Raw genomic sequence first — 16,773 nt, 5'->3', positions numbered from 1 at the left:
GGCTTCTTTTGCCAATTACACTAAATCTATGCTCTTTTGTTCCCTATCCTTTCACAAGTGCAAATCGTTTCTCTGTATCTACAGTGACTCAATGCCTAATGATTTTGAAAACCTGTATTAAATCTCCTCTCAGTCTTCCCTCTCCAAGGAAAACAATCCTAACTTCTCCAATCAACCTTCATAACATAAGTGCTTCATCACTTGAATCTTTTCTGCACTCATTCCAGTGCCTTCACATCCTTCCTAAAGTGCAGTGACCAGAACTGGATGTAGTAATTCAGCTGGGGCCTAACCGGTGTCTTATATAACTTCAACACAACCTGTTTGCCCTTGTATTCTGTGCTTCTGTTAATAAAATCTGCGCTACTGTATTTTTAAAAATTTATTCATGGGATGTGGGCATTACTGACTCAGCCAGTATTTATTCCCCATCCTTAATTGCCCTTGAGAAGGTGGTGGTGAGTTGTCTTCTTGAATCACTACAGTCCTTGCTTGGTAGGTACACCCACAATCCTGTTATTGAGTGGTTCCAGGATTTTGACCCAGTGACAGTGATGGAATGGAAATACATTTCCAAATCAAGATGGTGTGTGATTGCAGGGGACCTTCCAAGTGGTGGTGTTCCCAGGTATCTGCTGCTCTTGTCCTTCTAAAAGATAGTGGTCCTGGGTTTAAAATGTGCTGTCGAAGGAACCTTGGTGAGTTCCTGCAGTGCATGGTGTATATGGTACACATGGCTACCATTGTGCATGGGCAGTGATGGGACTGAATGTTTCTGGATGGGGCGCAAATCAAGCTCATGGCCCCCATCCTTTGTCCTGGATGGTGTTGAGCTCCTTGAGTGTTCTTGGAGCTGCACTCATCCAGTCAGGTGGACAGTATTCTATTACATTCCTGACTTGTGCCTTTTAGATAGTGGACGGGCTTTGGGGAGTCAGGAGGTGAGTTACTCACCGCAGGATTTCTAGTCTTTGACCTGCTCTGGTAACCATAGTATTTATATGGCTGGTCCAATTCAGTTTCTGGTCAATGGTAACCCCAAGGATATTGATGGTGTGGGATCCAGTGCTGGTAATACCATTGAATGTTAAGGACCGATTGTTACATTCTCTTTTGGAGATGGTCATTGCCTGGCACTTGTGTGGTGTGAATTTTACTACCCCTTGTCAGCCCAAGCCTAGATATTGTCCAGGTCTTTTGTATTTGAACATGGACTGCTTCAATATCTAAGGAGTCATGAATGGTGCTGAACATTGTGCAATCTTCAGCGAACTTCCTCACTTCTGACCTTATGATGAAGGGAAGATGAAGCAGCTGAAGATAGTTATGCCTAGGACTCTACCCTGAGGAAACTCCTGCAGTGATGTCTTGGAACTGAAATGATTGATCTCCAACAACCACAACCATCTTCCTTTGTGCCGGGGATGACTCCAACCAGTGGAGAGTTTTCCCCATGACTCCCAGTGACTCCAGTTTTGGTTCAGCTCCTTGATGTCATACTCAGACAAATGCTGTCTTAATGTCAAGGGCTGTCACTGTCCCCTCACCTCTGTAGCTCAGCTCTTTTGTCCATGTTTGAACTAAGGTTGTAATGAGGTCAGAAGCTGGATGACCCTGGTGGAACCCAGTCTGAGTCAGTGAGCAGATTATTGCTGAGTAAGTTCTGCTTGATAGCACTATTGAAGATTCCTTCCATCATTTACTAATGATTGCGAGTAGACTGATGGGCAGTAATTGGCCAGTTTGGATTTGTCCTGTTTTTTGTGTACAAGATATATGTGGGCAATTTTCCACAGTCTTGTAACTGTCCTGGAATAGCTTGGCTAGCAGAACGGCAAGTTCTGGAATCTTCAGCATTATTGCCGGAATATTGTCAGGGCCCATAGCTTCCAGTGCCTTCAGCTGTCTTTGTATCACATGGAGGCTGGAGGCTGGCATCTGGGATGCTGGGGACCTCTAGAGGAGGCCAAGATGGATCATCCACTCAGTACTTCTGGCTGAGGATTGTTGCGAATGCTTCAGCCTTATCTTTTGCACTGATGCACTGAGCTCCCCAATCTTTGAAGATGGGGATATTTGTGGGGCCTCCATCTCTAGTGTTTTGTTTAATTCACAACTGGATGTGGCAGGATTGCACAGCTTAGATCTGATCTGTGGGTCATGGGATTGCTTAGCTCTGTCTATCGTTTGACATGCATGCAGTCCCGAGTTGCAGCTTCGGCAGGTTGACATCTCATTTTTAGATATGCCTAGTGCTACTCCTGGCCATGCCCTCCTGTACTCTTCATTGATGTAGAGCTGATCCCCTGACTTGCTGGTAAATGGATGAGTGGTTCTATGCCGGGCCACGAGGTTACAGATTGTGGTTGAGTACAGTTCTGCTGCTGCTGTTGGCCCTCAGCATTTCATGGCAGCACAATTTTGAGTTGTTAGATCTGTTTGAAGTCCATCCCATTTAGCATGCCACACAACATGATGAAGGGCATCCCCAGCATGAAGATGAGCCTTCATCTCCACAAGGACTGTGCAGTGGTCGATCCAAATGATACTATCATGGACAAATGCATCTGCGATAGGCAGATTCCCTCTTCTTGATTCCATCACCACCTTCTGCAGAGCCAGTCTAGCAGTTATGCCCTGTGGGCCAGCTTTTACGACACTAGACTTTTAATTCCAGATTTTTATTGATTTCAAATTCCACTATGTGGCATGGTGGGATTCTAACCCTGGTTGCCCCGGCATAACCCTGAGTCTCTGGATTTCTAGTCCATTGACAATACCAATATGCCCTCTTATTAACCATGCTCTCAACCTGTCCTGCTACCTTCAATGACATAAACACCTGGATCTCTCTGCTCCTACACCCACTTTAGAGTTGTATCCTTTATCTTATGTTCGCTCTCTCTGTTCTTCCTACCAAAATGAATCGCTTCACATTTCTCCGCATTGACCTTCATTTGCCATCTGTCCGCCCATTGCACCAACTTGTCTATATACTTTTGAAGTTACACACTATCCTCCTCAGTGTTCACAATGCTTCTAAATTTCCTATCATCCGGAAACTTTGAAATTGTGTCCTTTACACCAAGGTCTAGGTCATTTATATAATATATATATCAGGAGAAGCAAGAGTCCCAACATTGATCCATGGGGAATTCCATTACAAACCATCCGCCAGCCCAAAATACATTCTATAACCACTACCCTCTGATTCTTTGATTTGATTTGATTCATTGTTGTCACATGTATTAGTATACAATGAAAAGTATTATTTTTTGCATGTTATACAGACAAAGCATAACGTTCATAGAGAAGGAAAGGAGAGGGTGCAGAATGTGGTGTTACAGTCATAGCTCGCGTGTAGAGAAAGATCAGCTTAGTGCGAGGTAGGTCCGTTCAAAAGTCTAAAAGCAAATTATAGCAGATGCTGGAATTTGAAACCAAAAGAGAAAATGCTGGAAAATCTCAGCAGGTCTGGCAGCATCAGTAAGAAGAGAAAAGAAGCTTTGACAAAGGATCATCTGGACTCGAAACATCAGCTGTTTTCTCTCCTTACAGATGCTGCCAGACCTGCTGACATTTTCCAGTATTTTCTCCATTCAAAAGTCTGATGGCAGCAGGGAAGAAGCTGTTCTTGAGTCGATTGATGCCTGGCCTCAGACTTTAGTATATTTTTCTCAATGGAAGAAGGTGGATGAGAGTGTGTCCGGGGCACGTGGGGTCCTTAATTATGCTGGCTGCTTTTCTGAGGCAGCGGGAAGTGTAGACAGAGTCAATGGATGGGAGACTGGTTTGTGTGATGGACTGGGCTTCATTCACGACCCTTTGCAGTTTCTTGCAATCTTGGGCAGAACGGGAGCCATACCAAGCTGTGATACAACCAGAAAGAATACTTTCTATGGTGCATCTGTAAACGTTGGTGAGAGTCATAGCTGACATGCCAAATCTCCTTAGTCTTCTGAGAAAGTAGAGGTGTTGGTGGGCTTTCTTAACTATAGTGTCGGCATGGGGGGGACCCAGTTTGTTGGTGATCAGGACACCTAAAAACTTGAAGATCTCAACCATTTCTACATCATCCCCATTGATGTAGACAGGGGCATGTTCTCCACTATGCTGACTGAAGTTGATGACTATCTCCCTCGTTTTGTTGACACTGAGGGAGAGATTACTGTCGCTGCACCAGTTCACCAGATTCTAGATCTTATTCCTGTACTCCGTTTCGCCATGAGATCCAACCCACTACGGTCGTGTCAGCAGCAAATTTGAAAATCAAGTTGGAGGGGAATTTGGCCACACAGTCATAGGTGTATAAGGAGTATAGTAGGGGGCTGAGGACACAGCCTTGTGGGGCACCGGTGTTGAGGATGATCATGGAGGAGATGTTGTTGCCTGTCCTTACTGATTGCAGTCCATAGGTTAGGAAGTTCAAGATCCAGTCGCAGAGGGAGGAGCCAAGCCCCAGGCCACGGAGTTTGATAGGAATAATGGTTTTGAAGGCTGAGCTGTAGTCAATAAATAGTCAATAAATGTTTCCTGTCACTCAGCCAATTTTGTATCCATGTTGCTGTTGTCCCTTTTATTCTATAAGCTATAACTTTGTTAACATTTCTTTGGTGTGGCACAACATCAAATGTGTTTAGGAAATCTGACACTGGCCGTAAAAAAATACTCACTCACTTCGTTGGAGAAGGGCAAAGAATAATGCAGCTTATAGTGAATGGAATAATAGCCCAAGAGATAGTTTTAAAAAATCATAGCTATTGGGAGCACCAATATTCGTGAAGTTCAATGATGTTGATCTAACTAGGTGTATCATTTTTGAGATGATAATGGGCTTTTGCGGTAGAAAGGTTCCAGTTTGTAACTTAATCAGGTAATAACTGGATGAGAATTGAAGATGTGTTCCACATAGAATAATAGCTGTGGGATATTGATTTCTTTGTTAGAATTACTTTAACATGGTCACACTCTTCAAAATAACTGTAGGCCGCTGGCATACGTGATTTTAATGGTTGACATGTGACTAAGTATGGGGGCGGGGGGATGACATGGTTAGTTTCGTTGGCTAGATAGTTAGCATGTTGTTCAGAAATACAGCAACAGTGCTGGTTTGATCCCTGAGGTAAACTTGGGAGCTGCCTCCGCACCCTGTCCCTAAGAGTGGAAGGCTATGGCAAACCATTGCTGACAAAAACAACTGCCTGGAAAATGGTACAGAGCAATGCAGCAGCAGACAATAAGCCAAGAATCAGGCAGTGCACACATAACATGACATGTGACTAAAATACTGATGCCATTGCGGTGCCAGTCGAGAAAATTCCCACCGCAGCATTCCCATACTCTTCCCTTAGAATAGTGAAGAATATATTTCTTTTCACACGGATTTGCAGTCTCACAACTCATCTCTTGCTGGGAGAACGAGCAAGGAATTATTGCGAGGAGGCACCAAAGACTGGCTGGGTGACTAGCTCTTAACTTTTCTCTCAGGGTTTTCCATCTAAGATCAGTGACTTAATCTGTGGGGATTTATGGAGCTGACGCTGCATTGTACCACACTGTCATGTATGTGTGAACTCATTCTTATCACAAAAGGTTTTAAACTATTTCTGTAAACTCTAGATGTGCACAGAGTAACTGACATGACATTTCTTGTTTTAACTGCTGGTTGCTAATTAAACCCATTAGCATTTGAGAACCTCAAGTCTGTATGCATGCAGGTATTTGAGAGAATCACAGTTGGGCTGTAGCTTATGCAAATGATATTCTGAGGAGTCTCACATCCAAGCCAGTTGGCTTAGTTTTCATTTAGATAAGAAGGGTGTTTTCAAACTAGAATGGCCATCGAAAATGATAGCCCTATAGCCACTATTACTGAGACTAGCTTTATTTTAGTGGGAAAGAAATCACTTTATTTCCTCTTTAAAAATAAATAATGTCTTTCATACACTAAACCATGATTCACCTCGTTTCTGATACACTTCGGGCAGAATTTTGCCTGAAGTCGATGGAACTTTGCATGGTCCGTTCCCGCCCGCTACGATTCCCATGGCGGGCAGATGGGAAAATTTCACCCTTCTTTCCACATACAAAATAAATGGAACTGTCCACGGAAGTCTGACATAAAAAATAAACTTTAAAAAATTGTCCAAAAACGGAAGTGAACATGAGGAAACAGAATTAGGACAAAACGCAAATCCACTTAGTTGAAGTGAGAAAGCACCACTCGTACTTCAGGATCTTCACCACCAGGAACAAGCATTGTTATGTTGTTTCCATTTCATAAGATTTGGTGCAGTTTTGTGATTCTTCTGCCTTCTGGTGTGATCTCAAATTCTGTGACATCTTCAAGCACCATATTGGCAAAATCATCAAAACCCAGCGGTGTTCCTCCAATCTCCTTGTCATTTTTCATAACAATGTGAATTCATTCCAGATTTTTTAATCCAATGATAGGATTTGAACCCATGTCATTAACCCAAACCTTCTGTATTATTGGTCTATTGACATTGCCTCTATCCTACAATCCCTTTTCATGCTTTTAAAAAAAACTTTCTTTATTCCATCCTTAAAAGTTACAAAGCCAATGCTCAGAGTTGACCGGGCAAACCCTTGCTTGCTTGCTCCAAAAACCAAATTCAAAATCTAATTGCATCCAATTCATGGTCTCCACAGGACAAACAAGATCCAAGCTGACAAGGTAAGATATTGCACCCCATCTTGTGCTTGATTTGATGTTTGGCCGGTATACCATATAAAAGAAACAAGCGAAAAGTTTTTTTCAAGTTTAAAATTTATTTATTAGTGTCACAAGTAGGCTTACATTAACACTGCAATGAAGTTACTGTGAAAATCCCCGAGTAGCCACACTCTGGTGCCTGTTCGGGTACGCTGAGGGAGAATTTAGCATGGCCAATACACATAACCAGCATGTCTTTCGAACTGTGGGAGGAAATCGGAGCACCCAGAGGAAATCTATGCAGACACAGGAAGAATGTACAGACTCCACACAGAGAGTGACCCAAGCCGGGAATCAAACCTGGGTGCCTGGCACTGTGAGAAAGCAGTGCTAACCACTGTGCCACCCAATTACTAATCTAATAAATAGATGAACAACCCTTTACAGGGGCAGCAGTTCCTTTCTTTGTGCTCAAGATACTTAGTCAATCAATACGCTCCACCTTTTTATCCTACTCCTTAACAATATAATTAACACAACACTAACAAATAGTGAATTGTGGGAATGTTTATGTGAGCCAATTCAAAAGGCTTTTTAAATAAAAGTAAATTCAAAATTATGGAAAACCAGAGCAAGACAAGCATAAATGTTGAATATTGGGACAGTCTGGGGAAGATAACATAACATTAGCAACTAGCAAGAAATAATCGACCAGAAGAAGCAAATTGAGAGATTGCTTTGTGTCCTTGGATAATTAAACATCTTTCATGATCAAGACAAGGGATGATGGATTCATGTCCTGAAAACTCTTCCTAAATTAAACCATCGTTTCTGCTGGCTATTTTTATGCTTCAGTACTTGGCTGTATGCAGGCTTTTTTGTTTTGAGAGGAAATCAATGTTGGAACATGGACAGAGTGCAGTAGGCAGGAAATGTCAGGTAGGCTCATCCATGTAATGCAGACTGACATCACCAAATGAGAATTTAGTCAATTCATTGAGCAAAGTAAAATCATTTCACCTGAAATGGCAACCCTCGCGATTCCTCTGGATATCTGCAGCAATCCCTGCAGAATCCTACTGTGTGTCTCTCAGACAGCAATGCAAGAAATGTCACCATGCCTGGTTTTGAGCTGGGTAGTTTGCTCTTCATAATACATTTGCGGAGATTTCTAATGAAAATTGGACTCCAAAATCTTTTTCTAAATTTGAACAAAAGATCTTTGTTCCAAAAAATATGTTTATTTCTACTTCTATATTTCATATACAGAAGCATTAGCTATTTTGGTTTTCAAAAAATGTTTATCTTCAACAAAGCAACGTATGAACACAAAGCATAATTCCAATAATCCCTGTTCTTCAATACAGGTTGGTAGCATCAGGGGACAGTGACAGATGTGCATGCATATGAGCACATGTTTGCTTCGTGTACGAAATACTGTGTGATACAACATTTTAAAAATGGGAGTATTATCAGAACTTCAGTACTGTACCAAACATTTAAGCCGGTGTTCTCCAAGGTCATATGTCCCACCGCCGCTGTCAGCAAGAATGGAGAATTTGACGCTCAGCCAAAACTCCAATCCCAGCAGAGGGACTGGAGAATCCCAACCGTGGATGAGGCCGGAGAATCCCGGCCTTAATCTTTATAATAAAAACCGAAAGTACTGGCAATGCATAGCAGGTCCATCAGCATCTGAAGGAAAAGGATGGATTAATCTCTTGAGTGACATCCTTTTTGTCGGGCATGCATTGTCAAGTAATCCAAATTCTACGTTTGGTTTGATTTGATTTATTATTGTCACATGTGTTGGGATACAGTGAAAAGTATTGTTTCTTGCGTGCTATGTGGACAAAACATACAGTTCATAGAGTACAAAGGGGGAAAGGAAAGGAGAGGATATAGTGTTACAGTTACAGATAGAGTGTAGAGAATGATCAGCTTAATATAAAGAACAAAAAAAATTACAGCGCAGGAACAGGCCTTTCGGCCCTCCAAGCCTGCTCTGACCATGGTGCCTGTCTGAACTAAAACGTCCACCCTTCCGGGGACCATATCCCTCTATTCCCATCCTATTCATGTATTTGTCAAGACGCTCTTTAAAAGTCACTATCGTATCTGCTTCCACTACCTCCCCCAGCAGCGAGTTCCAGGCACCCACCATCCTCTGTGTAAAAAAAACTTGCACATATAGTAGGTCCATTCAAAAGTCCGATGTCAGCAGAGAAGAAGCTGTTCTTGAGTTGGTTGGTATGTGATTTCATACTTTTGGATCTTTTTCCTGATGGAAGAATGTGGAAGAGAGTATGTCCGAGGTGCGTGGGGTCCTTGATTATGCTGGCTGCTTTTCCGAGGCAGCGGGAAGTGTAGACGGTGAAATAATTTATTCAAGCAACATTATCCCCGTAAATTATAAATGCCAGGCAGACTAAAATTAAGCCTGGCTCAATCTTTGGTGTTGATTTTCTAAGGCTGTCTACAATGTGCCCCATCAGCAGAGGGAAGCAGATGTGTACTCACCCTGATAGGAACTGTTATGTTTTGTCACAGTTGGAACATTAACAGCTGTCAAGTGGGAGTCTCCTCAGTAGACTGGAAATTTGTGCTCTGTGAGGTAGAAGATAAATTGCAAGCATTACCTGAGTTCAGTGCCTATTTTATCATTTTCATCCTTGATCATTTCTCGGATGAGCAGTCATATAGGTATGTCATGCTGAAAAGAATTCAATAGTGATTCCTGCCTTTGTATTTAAAAAAAAAACATGTTTCTGTATTTAACCTTGAGAATGCCAGCTGCTCCAAGGAATACTACTCTCCAAGGGCTAGCAATTTTATGGAGCAATATCGCACTCATGTACTGTGACTGAAAAATCCCTGAAGTTACAGTGGCAATACTACTGAGATACTAAGAGCGGCCTTAATACTGGAATAATGATACATCATTAAACATATGCTTTCAAACAATCTGACATGAGGTTTTTCAAGCTTTACAACTGCTTGAACTTCCTCATCTTAGCTACATAGAATCATACAGCACAGAATGAGGCTATTTGGCCCATCAGGGCTGTGCTAATTCTTCAAAAGATCTATCCACTTATCACACTCGCTGCTTCACCATTGCCCCGCAAGTTTATTTTTCCCTTTTCAGGTTGATCACAGAATTGTTATGGCGCAGAAGGAGACTATTTGGCCTATCGTGTTTGCAACCGCCCTCCAAACGAGTATCATGACTAAGTGCCGTTGCTTTCCTTCTATGGCCAGTGTACCCTTCCTTCGGTAAGTAGACCAAAACTGTAAGCAGTATTCCAGGTGCATTCTCACCAAGCCTCTGTACAACTGCAGCAAAACCATTTTGTTCCTTTAATCAAAGATGTGAGGGTTAGGTTGATTGGCCATTCTAAATTAACCCTCGTGTCAGGAGGATTAGCAGGATAAATATAAGACGGAAATAGAGCCTGGGTGGAATTGTGATTGGTGCAGACTCGATGGGCCAAATCGTCTCCTTCTGCACTGTAGGGATTCTATGATTCTATGAAATGCTGTTTCAATAAAGGCCAACGTACTATTTCCTTTCCTAATTGCTTGTTGCATCTGCATGTTAGCTTTCAGTGACTCATGAACATGGTCCCTTTGGACATCAAACAGTCCCAATTTCTCACCATTTAAAAAATACTCTGCATTTCTGCTTCTCCTATCAAAATGGATAGCTTCACATTTTTCCGCATGATATTCCACCTGCCATGTTCGTGCCCTCTCACTTTGTCTAAATTCCCTGGAAGTCCCTTTGCATTCCCCTCAAAACTCAACTGGATAGTTATGGACTTAGCATCAGTATCTACTGCAGAAGAAATTACTCTGTGTATACTTAGAAAATGGTTTATGTGGCAGATGGAAAACTACATATGTGATAGGAATTGCAGATCTGCTGCCACTCCTGAGAAAGCCTTTACAGTTAAATTTGGACCTCCAGCATTTATTTGGCAACCTTCTTTGTGCTGTGTCAGCTCTGGCTCAGTGACAGCAATCTTGTCAGGTAATGGGTCAAGTTTCACTCCAGATATCTTGAATCTAGGTTGAGCCTTCAGTGCAGTGCAGTGGGAGTACTGCATTGGTTGAGGTGACATCTTTTGGAAGAGACAGTCTGGAGCACCATCTGTCCTTTCAAGTCAATGTAAAACATCAAAAGATACTATTCAAAGAGGAATGAGGGTGTTATCCCTATGTCTTTATCATATATCATTAATGTATAAAACATTATTGCTTTAAAGAAAAATAGATTATCTACTCATTTATCTCATTGCTATTAATGAGAGCTTGTGCATAAATTGATTGTCATGTTTCGCTAGGTTACAACAGGGTCTGCATTTCAAAAGTTACTTCATTAGCTGTTAAGCTGTTAGGACATTGAGGACTCAAAGGCAATGTAGGGGTGAAATTTGTTGGTTTGGGGGCTGCATAGAATTGGAGGGAAAACAGGTAGTGGCTAGCCTGTTGCCTTCCTGCCTCCCTGCAAATTGCTTGGGCAGGTAAGATCGAAGGTGGTCTTGCCGTCCAGAGGCCAACTGAGGCCTTAGGTATTCAATCAGTGGATGTGGGGGTCAGCAAGGAGAGCCCCACCATAAAAATTGGCAACCTCCTGATTGGGCACCCTGTTGGCCATGGAGAGCACATCTGGCAGCAAAGGCCACCCCCTTGAAAAGTCCCTACCCCTTGCCAGGTCCTGCCTGATTGCCACCACACTTACCTTTATTCAAGTGACCGTGACCATTGTTGCTGGTCCTGAGAAGGTTCAGTTTCAACAGTGGCCACCAGTAACACTGCTGGCAATGACGAGTTGCTGGCTCTCTTGATTTACTGGCAATTCTTGGAGCTGGGTTCTGTTCTCTGAATGAAATCCTGATGCCAGGCCGTTAAGTACCTGAAATGCAAAGAATTGCATCGGAGATTCTGGAAATGCCACCAGCTTTCTGGCACACCATCAGGTCACTGCTATGAGCAAGTAATTTCATTTGCTATAAGTGCATGTTCTTTTTCTAACAATTCAGGGTGGCACAGTGGCACAGTAGTTAGCAAAGTTGCCTCACAGTGCCAGGGACCTGGGTTCAATTCCTGGCTTTGTTCACTATCTGTGCGGAGTCTGCACGTTCTCCCCATGTCTGCTTGGGTTTCTTCCGGTTGCTCCGGTTTCCTCCCGCAGTCTGAAAGATGTGCTGGTTAGGTGCATTGGCCATGCTAAATTCTCCCTCAATGTACCCGAACAGGCGACAGAGTGTGATGACTAGGAGATTTTCACAGTAACTTAGTTGCAGTGTTCATGTAAGCCTACTTGTGACACTAATAAATAAACTAAACTAAACTATGTTAGCCTTCTTTCTGAAGGTAAGAAAGGTAAAGTGTCCAATAATTTGTTACACTCTCATTACAAATTCTGAATCTTTTGTAATGCCATTATATGTTGTTGTGGGTGGTGTGTCAGTACACTATTTGATGAAAATTGTATAGGGGTGGGTGGCACTTTATCTTGTTACCAATTCGTAGCATTTACAACAAGAATTCTTTCTGTACTTTTTTTAAAGGTGCATAGGATTTGTCAACAGAATTGTGATATTTACAGAGTTTCAAATTCACAAGTGTTTATATAATTTTTTTTTGATTTGACATATTATTGTCAAATGTATTAGAATACAGTGAAAAGTGTTATTTCTTGCATGCTATACAGGCAAAGCAAACCATACATAGAGAAGGAAAGGAGAGAGTGCAAAATGTAGCGCTCCAGTCATAGCTAGGAAATAGAGAACGATCAGCTTAATATAAGATAGGTCCATTCAAAAGTCTGATGGCAGCAGGGAAGAAGCTATTCTTGAGTCGGTTGGTACATGACCTCAGAATTTTGTATCTTTTCCCCAACGGAAGAAGGTGAAAAAGAGTATGTCTGGGTGCTTGGGGTCCTTGATTATGCTCGCTGCTTTTCCGAGGCAGCGGGAAGTGCAGCCGGAGTCAATGGATGGGAGGCTGGTTTGTGTGATGGACTGGGCTTCATTCACAACCCTTTGTACTTTTTTTGTGGGCTTGGTCAGAACAGGAGCTATACAAAGTTGTGATACATCAAGAAAGCATGTATAGTAATCTATAGACAGATTATTAAATTTAGAACCAAACGATGTTTTAAATTTAGTTGCTTTCGCCATACATTTTCTCTCCATTGATTCTATCGGGTGTATACTGATAAAAAATAAATTTAAAGTTTATTTATTAGTCACATGTAAGGCTTACATTAACATTGCAATGAAGTTACTGTGAAATTCTCCTATTCACCACATTCCGGCGCCTGTTCGGGTCAATGCACCTAACCAGCATTTCTTTCAAACTGTGGGAGAAAACGGAGCACCCAGAGGAAACCCATGCAGACACGGGGAGAACGCGCAGACTCCACACAGACAGTGACCTAAGCCAGGAATCGAACCCGGGTCCCTGGCGCTGTGAGGTAGCAGTGCTAACCACTGTGCCGCCGTATTAGTTAGTCCTGACAAGTAATTTTCTGAGGAGGCCAATGACTTAGTCCTGAAACTAATGCCAGGGAGCAGGAGGCAATTGATGGATAGTTTTTTCTGTGTCCATTGAGCCATTGAGCAGTGCGGGCTTGCTGACAGCTGGCTCTTGGAAAGAAATGGAAATCAGCAAGCACTTCATTTAAAGCTTCCTGCTGAGTTGATGGATCAAGTCTTTTGACTCTGTTATCCATCAGAGATTATGCTGAAAAATTATATAACAATAACAAATCAGTTATATGTCACATTGGCACATGTCTTGGGAACACATGGTACTTTCCCAATACACGGAGGTTTAACATATTTAATAACTTTAGCCTGACCCAATAAACGATTGGCTAAGATCCTTTGAGTAAGACACCCCAGGTGCCTACTTGGGCCCAAGCAACAAACATCTGAAACAGAGCTAGTTGAAGCATTGTGTTCAGCATCTGATCATAACACCCTTGACTTTGCTATTTCTCCTAACTCTTTATGCTAGTGTGTCTTTGCATGAAGAAAAACTAATTAGTTTTTATCTCCCTCTCTAAAGAGTTTTGTAAAGATGCAGTGCTTGAAGACAAAATTGCTTCTGGTGATCTAGAACTGGGGGTGGCATGGTGGCACAGTGGTTAGCACTGCTGCCTCACAGCACCAGGGACCCGGGTTCGATTTCTGGTTTGGGTCACTGTCTGTGCGGAGTCTGCACGTTCTCCCCGTGTCTGCGTGGGTTTCCTCCAGATGCTCCGCTTTCCTCCCACAGTCCGAAAGACGTGCTGGTTGGGTGCATTGGCCATGGTAAATTCTCCCTCAGTGTATCCAAACAGGCGCCGGAGTGTGGCGACTGGGAGATTTTCACAGTAACTTCATTGCAATGTTAATGTAAGCCTATTTGTGACACTAATAAATAGACTTAAACTAAAAAACTTCATGACCAAGATATAGTCGCTGTTTTTAATTTGAATTAAAAAGCAGTTGACTTCAGCCAAGATTGCCTCTTCTGATTACCACTCAGAGGAATCAACAAAACTGGCTCAGGCAATTTTACTAAAGTAAATGAATTCCCATTAAGACAGGACATGCTGGGCAATTCAAAGCCCAACATAATAAATGCGTGTAGTTTTATATATTCAGTTAAAAACAAGTGATGTTTTATATATACATATATAAAATGTATATATGAATTAGAAAATACTACATACGGCGGTGTAGCTATCCAAACAGTTCAAAAATACAACCACTGTGCCAGTTATTAAGGACAACCTTAATGGTTAGGCGAATGTAATAGTTTATTGCAGAGGAGAGCGAGGTGCCAGTATTGTGTCCTGTATCATGGATGGAAGTCATTGCACTTTTGCCACTCCAGTGAACTGAGGAGATTATATGATGTGCTACAGTTGACAGATTCCAACACGGATGGTGGAGTCATTCCATTCTACATAAGCACTTGTTTTTTTTCCCATCAGCCCTTGAGAACTGAGCATTCAGCACTTGAACCTGAACAAAGCAATTATCCTGCACTGCCTGCTTTCATTTTCACTCCTGAGTGAACCCGGATATATCAATTCTCATTATGTCACAGACCATGAGAGATAAACAAGCACTTTCTAGACCACAACAAAGAGCTACGGTGCTTATACGTTTACCTTGGAGGGAGGGCAACAGAGAAACGTGAATGTCAGCACCTAATACAAAAAGTTGACATGCAACACACATCTTTCTATTGCAACAATAAATTCTGGGGGCATTTTGTTTCACTGATTGAAATAAGGAATGTTTGTTCCTATATGGGAAATTATCTCAATTTTGATACCCATTGCCAGATGCATGGACTACCATGAATCTTAATCTATCAATGATGGTGAATAACTGTGCTCCTTCAATTGAAAGACTCCATTATGTCCTAGCAATGTGAATTAACCTTAGTATCAGATGAGTAACTCTGCTGAATTTGTGTAAATGTTCCTCGTATTCAGCAGTCTGAACTTTCCAAAGACTGAATCATTTTTTTTCAAAAATATACTTTATTCATAAAATTTCTAAAAATGGATTATATAATAGCTCAACTTTGATATAAAGTGCAACACAGTTGAACTGCTTTCAGTGCGTTGCTGGATACTTTGAGGTGCCTCATTACACTTTAAATTGCAGATTATACTTACAATATATATTTACATTTTGTGACAAACTTTCACTGGGTGCATGCAGCTTGAGGGGTTTTGCATGGGTTTCAGCCCCTTGGTGTGCTGTGGTACCTTGGACAGTAGTCTTTCCTCATTGAACCTTGGCAGAATCATCATAGAATAGAATCCCTTCATTGCAGAAGAAGGCCATTCGGGCCATCAGGTCTGCACCAACTCTCCGAATCTGCATCCCACCCAGGTGCTATCCCCGTAACCCCACACATTTACCCCGCTAATCCCCCTAACCTACACATCTTGGGACACTAAGGAACAATTTACCATGGTCAATCCACTTAACTTGCACATCTTTGGATTGTGGTAGGAACCTGGAGGAAACCCACGCAGACACAGGGAGAACATGCAAACTTCACACAGACAGTTACCCGAGGCCGGAATTGAACCTGGGTCAGCAATGCTAACCACTGTTCTTCCACGTTCTGCTGTGTCTGTGTGGGTTTCCTCTGGGTGCTCCACTTTCCTCCCACAGTCCCAAAGATATGCTGGTTAGGTGCATTAGCCATGCTAAATTCTCCCTTAGTGTACCTGAACCGATGCCGGAGTGTGGCGACTCGGGGATTTTCACAGGAACTTCATTGCAGTGTTACTGTAAGCCTACGTGTGACACTAATAAATAAACTTTAAACTTTGTGCCATTGTACTACCGTAAAAGCTGCCCTGAGCTTTAATGCATCCCTCAGTGTGCAGTTATGAAGCTTAAACTGTGCCAATCTGCAATAGTGAGTCAAGTGCAGCTCCTTCACTGGAAGACTGCAAGTTTTTGGCAGACAAAGAAAGCCTGTCACCAAGTTGTTGGTCCTCCAGCAGTAGTTGATGTTTATCTCAGTGTTTGACCCTGGGAAGAGCCCCTAGTGCACAGAATAATGTATGACGGCACTGCTCGGGATGAACCTACTGTATTTCTTTCTGGACCTTCTTACAAAGGCACATTCCAGAAGGAGGTGGGTGACAGTCTCATCCACATCACAGATGCTTCAGGGGCCATATATATTAGTGCTGAAACTTTGAGAATCTGATAGGGAAGCCATTCTCACTGCCAGCCAGGCTACATATTGGTGCTTGTTTGAAAGTTCCGGTGATGAACCATTCTGCCAAACAACTTCAAAGAAGCTTCTTCAAGATTCATCCAATAGGATCCACCATCGCCTTTTCCTGCCAGGCCCAAAAGATGTTGCGTGCGGACTACTGCCTGATGGATTTGTGACCAAAAGTTTTTTCTGCGCAAATCTTTTATGAAAGACAAGTGATAACACACAATAATCTGAATAAAGAGTTCTGTGGCAGTATGGACAGACCCATCATTCACAATGGTGGGGAGAGATGGGGGAGAGAGTGGAATAGTGGTAATGTACTGAATGAGTAACCTAGA

The 16,773-nt window shown here is 42.3% G+C and overlaps 1 protein-coding gene and 1 pseudogene across 1 annotated transcript in view; one reads left to right on the top strand and one right to left on the bottom strand.

Annotated features, from left to right (window-relative positions):
* b4galt2 (UDP-Gal:betaGlcNAc beta 1,4- galactosyltransferase, polypeptide 2) overlaps positions 1-16,773 on the top strand; it is a 352,031-nt gene that overhangs the window by 297,798 nt on the left and 37,460 nt on the right. The window lies entirely within an intron of this gene.
* On the bottom strand, positions 6,200-6,420 carry LOC144497603 (U6 snRNA-associated Sm-like protein LSm5 pseudogene; annotated as a pseudogene).

Source organism: Mustelus asterias, chromosome 8 (assembly GCF_964213995.1).
Source record: "Mustelus asterias chromosome 8, sMusAst1.hap1.1, whole genome shotgun sequence".
Classification (NCBI taxonomy): domain Eukaryota; kingdom Metazoa; phylum Chordata; class Chondrichthyes; order Carcharhiniformes; family Triakidae; genus Mustelus; species Mustelus asterias.
Note: the sequence above shows the minus strand (reverse complement) of the source record. Positions and strands in the feature narration are given on the sequence as shown.